This window comes from Carica papaya, chromosome 2 (assembly GCF_054855325.1).
Source record: "Carica papaya isolate Zhongbai chromosome 2, ASM5485532v1, whole genome shotgun sequence".
Taxonomy (NCBI): Eukaryota; Viridiplantae; Streptophyta; class Magnoliopsida; order Brassicales; family Caricaceae; genus Carica; species Carica papaya.
In genome coordinates this window covers 16,943,088-16,953,667 of record NC_142310.1, presented here as the reverse complement: position 1 = coordinate 16,953,667, position 10,580 = coordinate 16,943,088, and the positions used below count along the sequence as shown (strand labels likewise).

Sequence of the window (10,580 nt, the reverse complement as noted above, 5' to 3'; positions counted from 1 at the left end):
CTAATATTTCTCTTGGCCTTCAACTATAAATTGACTTTAAGAATTGTATTCAATAATTCAAGTTTGGAATTAACAAAATGCGAAGCTTTATACATTTTCAACTAGTGAGATTTTCTTCAACTTTCTTGTGAAATTAGTGTCTACTTATTAAGGTAACTTGTGGTGTTTTCATCAATCTCTTTTTTTGAATTGATTTTAACTTATCAAAGTTTGTCTTATGGCATTTTAATCAATTCATTTATTCTTATAGTTAAAAATCTACTTTTGTATTTTGAATATTTCTCAGCTTAACTATTATTGAGTTAGGAAGATTTTATTTATAAAAGTGATAAATAAATCTTGACCTTACAAGTGTACAATAAATATTTACAGATAAGAATAGTACTAAAAAATAAGAAAATTATTGTAAGAGATTGCAGAGTGAGATGGTAATATGGTTGGTAATATTGCATAATTGCCCTTACTGCAAATCTGTTTTATCCTTACTGATATTATTGCTGATAGCTTCAATATTCCTCTAAATATTCCTTGTCACATGACAATTCTTTAACATCCCCCTTCAAACATGGGAGAGAGTTTTTGAACACTCCAAGTTTGTTTCTTAGATTGTAGAATTGAGAGTCAGTTGTAACTTTAGTTAAGCCGTCTGCTACTTGGTTTTGAGAAGGTATGTATGTAACTTCAAGATTTTTCTCAAACACCTTATCTATAATGAAGTAAATATCAACTTTTATGTGTTTTGTTTTAGCATGGAATACTGGATTGCTAACAAGTTTTTTTGCACTTAAATTATCACATTAGGTTACAAGTACTTTTTCAATTGGAAATGGCAGTTCCTTGAGCAATGATTCCATCCACACAATTTCACAAGATATTAGAGACAAGGCCCTGTATTCGGATTCTGTTCTTGATCTTGCAATCACTTATTGCCTTTTAGAGTTCTAAGAAACCAGAATTGGACCCAAATAGACACAATACCCTGCTGTAGATCTTCTATCATCCTTATTGCACGCCCAGTCAGCATCGAAGAACCCTGTGATGGTATATTTGCTACAGAGTTGAATGTGAAGGCCGAAAATTTTGGTTCCCTTCAGGTACCTTAATACCCTCTTCACTGCTTGCATGTGTTTTCTGTTGGATTTTGAAGAAACTGATTTAATTTATTGATTATGTATGCAAGATCAGGTTTGGTATGTGTCACATACTGTAGGGATCCAACGATTCTTCTATAGAGTGTAAGATTCTTTAGTTGTTCCCTATCATCTTTTGTTAGAGCAACATTTAATATGGCAGGTGTAAAGAATTCCTTTGAGTTTTCCATACCCGTTTTCTTCAATAATTCCTCAATATGCCTTGTTTGTGTTAAGAAAATCCTTGTGTCATCTCTCATAACTTCAATGCCAAGGAATATATGCAAAGATCTCAAGTCTTTCAAAGTAAACAGCTTGTCAAGTTCTTGCACAAAATGCTTTAGTGAAGCTGAATTGATTTTAGTCACAATCATGTCATGAACATAAATCAACACAAACATGATTTTGTCATTTACTTTCATGATGAATAGTGATGAGTCACACTTTGACCCCTTAAAGCCCCATTTCAATAATATAATTTTCAATTTCTCAAACCAGGCCCTTAGAGCCTGTTTTAAAGCATATAAGGTTTTCTTCAATTTACAGATATACTTGGACATGCTCTTGTCTTCATACCCTTCGGGCTGCCGCACATAAACTGATTCTTGCAAATCACCATTCAGAAAAGCATCGTTGATGTCCAGTTGCCTGATATCCCGATTTTCTGTTATTGCTATAGTCAAAATTATTCGAATGGTTGAAACCTTTACTACTAGACTAAAGGTTTCACCATAATCAATCCCTGCATTTTGATAAAACCCTTTTTCCACTAGCCTCGCTCTGCATCTCTGAAAACTCCCATCAATATTTTTCTTAACCTTAAACACTCATTTACTGCCTACAACATTCATAGAGGATGTGAAAGGTACCAATGACCGGTATTATTTTTCTTCAATGCATTCAATTCTTCTTCCATTACGAGTCTCAAATGTTTTGATCTCAAAACTTCATCAACTAAAATTGGTTCAATTGGCATTGAGTTTTCTGCAACATATAGCTGAAAATCTGTTGGGTGTTGTTTTGGCTTGAAAATTCTAGCTTTGGATCTTGTTATCATTCTGTGTCCTTTTTCTACTTGTTGTTTATTTGAGTTAGCTTCATTTTCTTCATATTCATTTTGTTGTTCTTCAATTGATTGAAGTCTAACATTATACTCTTGTTTATTATAGTGTTCTGTAACTCCAATGTTAGAACCAGGAGCTTCTCTAAATTCTGAGTTGTAGGGAGAGTCAAATCCCCCTTTAAATGACAATCTCCTTGTTTGATATTCCAGAAGTGGAGTTCCAGACTCAGTATTGCGAGCTTGTTCTACTGGAATTAAAGTACCTTGCTGACCTGCATCAAACGAGACTATATTTTTTGTTTGAGATTTGGTGAACCAGGTGGGTATAGTGATCAACATTTGTGTTTCTGATGTTTTGGTGTTTAGAAAGTCATTTTTGAACGAAAATTCTTGTTCGTTGAACACTACATTTCTTGATATGTATATCATTCCTGTGGAGCTAAGACACTTGAAACCTTTATGCGTATGACTATACCCCAAGAATACACATTTCACTTAATGGAATTAAAACTTTTGGTTTTGGTAAGGTCTTAAATAAGGGTAACAAGCACATCCAAAAACTTTTAAGGCCTTGTAATTTGGTTTCTTGTGAAACAACTTTTCAATAGGGCATTTGTTATCAATCACAGGTGTAGGTAACATGTTTATTAGGTGAACTGAAGTCTGAAAAGCTTCGAATCAGTATTTTAGAGGGGCATTTGATTGGGCTAATAGGGTTAATCCTGTCTCTACAACATGCCGATGTTTTCTCTCTGCTCTTCCATTTTGAGTAGAAGTATAGGGACAGACATATTAAGACCTAATTCCATGTTGTTGCAAGTAATTTGCAAGACTTCTATATTCTCGACCCATGTTTGATTGCACACTCTTGATCCTTTTATCAAGTTTATTTTCGATCATGGTTTTGAACTATATGAAGATCTTAATGGTTTCATATTTGTGTTTCATAAGGTATAGCCATGTGAATCTGTTATGATCATTCAAAAACAGTACAGAATATTTATATCCTAACATGCAAGTGATGGGTGCAGGTCCTCATATGTCAATGAGGATTATCTCCAGGGGTTGTGATGCATGTGAAGATGATATAGTAAAGGGAAGAGAATGAGACTTTCCAAGTTGACAAGCATCACAGAAGAAATCATTACAGGACTCAATAATTTTTGTAAGTGTTTTGATAGCTAGATGACCTAATCTCCTGTGCCAAGTTTCTATACTCCTAAATTTTTTAGGCTCATTTTTGCTCTTGGAAAGAAAATCTTGATAGTTTTCTGATTTGGGATATATTTGGGATTGGTGACTTGTCTCAATCTGGTACAAGCCTTGTTGATGCTTCCCCCGTAGCAAAGTTTTGCCCGAAACTTTGTCTTTCACAACACAACCAAAAGAATAAAAAACAACATCAACATTATTTGGAGTTATCAGTTTTGATATGCTTACCAAGTTCTTTTCAATATCAGGCACATGCAAGGTATCATTCAATAACAAAAACTTTCCATTTCTAGCAGACAATGTAACTAAACCAGTATGATAAATATTTAACTTCTCACCATTTTCCACTGTCAAACATTCTTTACCAGTGTATTCGTATTTTTGTTGCATGTTTCCAACATCAATTGTAACATGGCTGCTAGCTCCACTGTCAAAATACCAAGCTGTGTCTCCTATGTTTTCTGTTGTTGCTAGGAATGCTGAGTTTTGATTTATGTGGCTTGAATCAGATAGAGCACCCACATAACTTTTGCCAAATCAATAGTAGCACACAATAGTAGTGTGACCTATCTTTCTGCACACCTGGCACATAGGTTTGTTGCCTCCTCTAAATCGGCTTCCTCTTCCTCTAGATCCTCTATCTCTGTTGCTATTGTTTGTTGTTCTTCCTCGTGGAAAATACTGATTGTTGTTTTTGCTGTTGAAGTTTGTATTCCTGACATAATTTGCAGCAGGTTGTCCAAGATTCAGGGTAGTCATGCCAGTGTTTAGCTACTCTAATCTTCTTTCATAGCTCAATAATTTCGACTGAAATTTTATCCAGCTAGTCGTTTCCTTTTCAGTGATTTGACACACTAGAGGGTTGCAATCTTGAGAATCAAGTCCAACAAATATTTGAGTGACTAAATCGTCAACTGATACGGGATGACCAGCAAGAGCTAGATTATCTGTCAAACTTTTCATGGCTTTGAGGTAATCTTCCATCTTCAAGTTTCCCTTCTACGTCTTTGCAAACTCTCTCTTGTAAAATACTATGTTTGACCTTGTTTTGATTCCAAACAGGTCATTGATGGCATTCCACAACTTTCGAGATGTATCATGCCCCATTAGTTCAGAAGCAACCGTTGGTTCAATGGTGTTGTAGATCCATTCAGGAAGCATTTGATCTTGGACATACCATTCCTTGTATTTTGGGTTTGTTGTGACCTGAACTTCATATGTTCCTTGAACAACAACTTTTGTGAACTCTCGTGGTGTTATCTTTGCTCCAATGAGGTATCCTTCCAGTTTATTTCCTCGAATAAGTGGTAGCACCATGTTTTTCCAAAGTAGGAAATTGTTATGGTTCAACTTAACCATACTATATGATCTCATTGGGTTTCCTGTCATGTTAAGTGTCTTCATTATTGTGATATTTCCTCCATTGTTTTGATTTACTGAGACTGTCGAGCTTTCACCATCACCAGCCATTGTTGGCTCTGATACCAAGTTAAAAATCTGCTTTGTATTTTGAAGATTTCTCAGCTTAACTATGCTGAGCTAAGAGGATTTTATTTATAAAAGTAATGAATAAATCTTGATCTTACAAGTGTATAGTAAATATTTATAGATAATAATAGTACTGAAAAATAAAAAAATTGTTGTAACAAATTGCAAAGTGAGCTAGTAATATGGCTGGTAATATTGCAAAATTGTCCTTGCTACAAATCTATTTTTTTCTTGCTGATATTATTGCTGACAACTTTAATATTCCTCTTAATATTCTTTGTCACATGACAATTCTTTAACACCTATTATTTTAGTTTCAATCACAGGTTAATTGTGAGTTAAGTAAAGATAATTTATTTAGTATTTAAGTCTTTGATGTTTTATGAGAATTGTCTGAGTTTTTTATCACATTATTGATTTTCTGAGTTCTGCATCATTTAATCTTCCCTTGTTCACTAAACTAAGCTAGAAAATTCAGGAAGACCTCTCAAAACCCTGGATCAATTTAATTAAAGCCAAATACACTAAGGGTGTCTCTTTATATTGGCTCTTTCCAGAAAAGCAAGATTTCTTTTTCTGGAAAAGAATCCTAAAACCCAGGGATATTCAGAAATTGGGATCCTGCAAGCTAATTGGTAATGGCAAGGGAACAAGTACATGGTGTGACCCGTGGATCCTTTCCATTAAAGGGTTCAAGCCTTGCTCTATTGCCCTTGTCTTGTACATGCGAACCAACTTATTGAAGAGAGTGGTAATCAGTAGAACACTAGCCCGCTACAGAGAATGTTCTCAAATCAAATTTCCAAAAAAATATCACCAAATCAAACTCTCACCAGCTTTACCTAACAAGTATAAATGGGGATGGACACTTAACCCTAAGAATGTATATGAAACCAAATTTTCCTACCACGCTGCTTTTACAAAAAATCACTACAACGAACCAGCCCTGTCTAAATAATGCCTACTTTTAATTTGGAGATATATATGGAACCAAAAAAATTTTAAAGAGACACAAACTTATGTGATAGAGAATAATTCAGAAGAGTTTACCAGGTATGTCAATTTCTTCTCACAGAATACATCAAACTGCTACCTATATGGAACTAAAGAGAACACCTGCAGTCACCTGTTCTTAGCATGCTATATTGTAAGGATCCTATATGTAAAATCACTGAAATTCTATTGAAGAGTGGTTAAGCTATCTCCTACAGAACAAAAACAATGAGCTGTCTTGAATCAGACCTAGAAACAAATTCACCTATTTGCTTCTATGATAGTAGCTATGCTCTAATTTTGGAGAAACAAATGCATACATGTAAAGTACCAAACCAGCCCTTTATTTGCATCTCGTCTGTTCAAACCAGTTATAAGCAAGTACGTAAAACTATTGCATGCAAGGATTCTTCGTCAAGGAAAACTTCTCCAAGCCAGCAATCAAAGTTCTAAATTACATATGATGCTACTGTTCGTGATCATGGATCCTCTATTATCGCAGCTTTATCCGGTATAAATGGCTCCGCTTACAAGGCATGGATACACTAATCTTCTAATAGCTTAAGCTGAAGCTCTCCTTGCAACCAAATCTACGGCAGAAAAAGGATTTTTCAAACCTTGCATCTGCAGCGACTCCCAACTCGGCATTGCTTCTCTGACAGACAGCAGAACATCCGAATGCTGTACCGATGCGTTGGTAAAAGTAGGAAAGGAACCCCAGGTTTTAACTTCTCCTGGGCTTGGGTAGGTGGGCTGCAAATATTGCTTTTGTGGGCTTATTTACTCTCTCCAGCTGATGAACAAAGTTATATTAACACATGGAAAAATTTAAAGCCAGATATGCATTAAAAAACGTTACAAATGCTTGAAAAAGACAAAACTGATCTTACTTCGCATCTCTCTCCTGTCTGTAAGAACTTGTACTTGAGATGCTATAGAATGAGTTCTTCCATGTACTCGCAAGACAAACACAAAGACGAAGTAGGAAACAAGTAGGAAAAAGGCAACAAAGAAGAGGTCGACGAGGGAGGAGACCCGCTAGTGTTTCCTCTTCTTTTCTTTATTTTTGTTTCTCAATGTTTTTCAATACCATAAGAGGAGTATTTATGTATGAGGCAAATATAAAGATTATCGTGCACATATGCCAAATGCACATGCAAACATCTCCTAATTAACCTATACATATATATACATACACATTTTTCGGGGTTGATCCACACGTGGGCCTTTCCTCTGTGGGTTGTCTATTTCTTCTGACATGGTCTCTTCCTCTTTGGACTCAGGCTTGGATATTTCAACACCTCTCTGCAAGATGGAGAATAGATATTTTCTACTCCCATATGGACAATATGTGGGAGTAGGAATCGGTATGCCAACGATGGTAAAAATATTCTCAACTTTGGGATATTTTCACACATGCTTTATAATTATACTTCTATCTTGTATCTTCCCATATATTGATTGAAAATCCATCTCTATTTGCCTTGTTATCTCATAAAACACTAGATTTTTTATTACATAAGTTATTACTCTTTTCTCATAAAATATCACTATTGATTCCTCCTTATTAATCTTTAAGTAGTTCAAGAGGTAGCTTATCCACGTCAATTCATAACAAGTGTTATTCATGGATCTATATTCTGCCTATGCTGAAGACTGAGATATTTAATGCTACTTTTTTTACATCCAATTGATTAACGATATTCCGATAAATACAAAATATTTAGTTATAAATCTTTGAGTATCTTTACAGGTTTCTCAATCACTCTCACAAATACACAGTAAATTATAATTTAGATATAGAAGAGTAAAATAGTCCCTGTCTAGGCGCAATTTTAATGTACATTAGGACTTTATGTACTGTTTTCAAGTGTTGATATGTCAGATGCTTCATATATTAATGCTTATGAATTGCTCTAAGCATGATATATCGGGTTCAGTGATTGCTTTCCTAATTAATCTCCTGTAAAGTGTTGGATATGGTTTTACTTCACCACTGAGAATTTGAGATTTTGATCAAACGAAATCACTAATGCTTTGGGACCAAAGACACTAGTGTTTGTAGACAAGTTTAATGCATACTTGCGCTAAGATATGTGAATTCCTCTTTTGGAGCGTGCAATTTCAATACCTATGAAATACTTTAGGTTTATGAGATTTTTAATTCTAATTTTCTTGTCCATCTCTGACTTCAGTTTATTGATCTCTGACTTCAGTTTATTGATCTACTCAATATTATTTCCCATAATAATAACATGATCATACAAGCGTCATTATGAATTATTCTCCATTTTCTCACATGAACGTGCTATATTCTGCCTTTGATTGACAGAAATCATGTTGAAATAATAAATTAGAAAGATTGGCATACCACTCACTATCTAAAAGCTTGTTTGAGTCCGTACAAGTTTTTCAATAATTTACACATCTTCTAATTTGTGTGCGGAAATCCAAGATGCAACTTTATATAAATTTCTTCTAAATCTCAGTGTAAGAAGTCATTATTAACATCTAGCTAAAGAAGATGACACCCTTTTATAGTTGCTAATGACAAGAGCAACCTGACAAATGTGATCTTGGTCATGGTAATCCAATCCCCCTCTTTGAGTATATCCTTTAGTCACTAACCTTGCCTTGTACCTCTTAATACTTTCATCAACTTTGAATTTTACCTTATATACCTATTACATTCTTTCTATGTGGTAATTATGTAAAGGTCCAAGTTCCATTTTGTTCATGTGCTTTAATTTCTTTATTTATTACTTCAATCCATTAATAACTTTTACATGTTTCTTGATATGTTTCAGGTGGTGGGCTCCAATTAGGAAATATAATTAATTGTGTAAATTAAAATAATTATCAAGCAAAATAATAATAAAAATAAACAAAAAATAATTACAAAAAAGTAGACACATAATTTTACGTGGAAAACCCTCTAATATAGAAGAAAAAATTACGGGACAAACTTCGATAAAACCATCTATTAACGAAAATTAGTGCAAGATAATCTACTAAAAATTAAATCTAGTACAAGGAGAAAATTGTATATTTTCTTATTCAGTGGGTGGGCAAAGAGGTAATAAAAAGCAAAAGATTAATTTTTATTTTTATGAGAAAATGACAAAATAAAAGACCTTATGGTGATGATGATGAGAGAGAAAAAATAATAAAATAAAAGTAAATGGCCCTATGTTTTTTTCTTTCTAGGAGACGATCATAAGCTTTATATATATATATATATATATATATATTTTCATACATGTATGTATATATATATATATGTATATATATATCTTCAACCTCTCTCTTATCTTTCTTCTTCTCTTTTCTTTCACATATGCACAACATCTCTCCCTTTTTTCTTGTTTCTTCTCCTCTCAACTTGTCTTTTCCCTGTTCCAAGCTCCTCCTTTTATAGGCGAGGAAGCTGTTATGATCTGTATTTTTCACTCAAAAAATTTATTTTATCAATGTTGTCAAAGATTCAGAAATTTGTGGTTGATCTTCCTCACTAAAATCTTGCAATCTAATCTTCATCCTGCTGAAAATCATCCTCGCTCGAGAAATCCTCCATCATGCAATCTCATGTTCATCATCGTGCTAAGATCCTGTGATTTATGGGCTAAAATTAACAATCTCCATTTCCAGCCTATGGGAAGATATCCACACATTTATTTTTCAATTGTCACTCAATCTCACCATCTTGGTTCAGGACTGATGTTTGTCATTAGTCACTAACTCAGTCAACAAGTCAATTGGATCTATGTGAATCTTCTTCAAAAAAACTCATCTCCTCCAGCATTTCGTTCATCCATTGAACTTTTTATTTGTGATTATGCAATTCTTGGAAGCTCTCTGGCTCACCCTCTTCAATAATCGTGACATACTCAAAGCTAAGATATTTGATTGATGAATGATGTGTTCTAGTTAACCTTTTAACCTTAAGTTCTTCTACAAGGTAGAGGGGGCGGCTCACCTTACTCAATGTCATCACTTACATCCACTGGTGTTGACACATTGTCACTTCCATCTCCTACATTAATGACATTTCTGATTGAAGAAAAAATTAGTCTAGGAAGAGGAATGTCTTCACTTTTTGTAATATTCTCTTATGTCTCATAGTCCAACAAGGTCTTGTGTACATCAAAGTCTTCTCATGTCTAATTTTATATTGTAAGTAATAATTCTCAAATTCTTTTGAAGTATAATTGCTACCATTTTTATTGTGAAGACACTTTAAGGATGTTACTCTTTCTCTTTCTATCGTAGCATAGGACTGCTTGAAATATAGAACTTGATCTTTTGTTTTCAAAATAAACACCTAAACCTTTCATGAAGCATCAATAAATGTAACAAAATATCTATTATCACCTAATAATTCCATATTAATGGGTCAGATACATCAAAATATACTAATTTAAGTACATTTTGTTTTCTTTCAAAAGAATTAATAAAAGAAGTTATGTGTTATTTACCATATAAACAATCATCATAAGGGTTTAAACTTGTACCTTGGTAAAGAAAATGAAAGACTTATTTGTCAGAATCTGTAACCCTTTCTTACTCATATGAGCCAGCTTCTTATGCCACAAGTCTGGCAAAATATCATTTTTCATTATATTTAGATCACTTTTAATTGTCCTCAGAGTTTTGTAGAGTGTGTGACACAATCTACCCTTAGCAACCACAATTGA

General features: G+C 33.9%; 2 long non-coding RNA genes across 2 annotated transcripts; one reads left to right on the top strand and one right to left on the bottom strand.

The window, feature by feature from the left end:
• The first annotated feature begins 311 nt into the window (after positions 1-311).
• On the top strand, positions 312-5,165 carry LOC148268818 (uncharacterized). The gene is made up of 5 exons (XR_015817050.1): positions 312-1,094; positions 2,404-2,512; positions 3,225-3,358; positions 4,248-4,377; positions 4,468-5,165. It is a non-coding gene; the product is annotated as an uncharacterized LOC148268818 (long non-coding RNA).
• Positions 5,166-6,054: 889 nt separating this feature from the next.
• Positions 6,055-7,415, bottom strand: LOC148268817 (uncharacterized). Its single transcript, XR_015817051.1, has 2 exons — positions 6,777-7,415; positions 6,055-6,679 (listed from the first exon to the last, which is right to left on the bottom strand). It is a non-coding gene; the product is annotated as an uncharacterized LOC148268817 (long non-coding RNA).
• Positions 7,416-10,580: the final 3,165 nt, after the last annotated feature.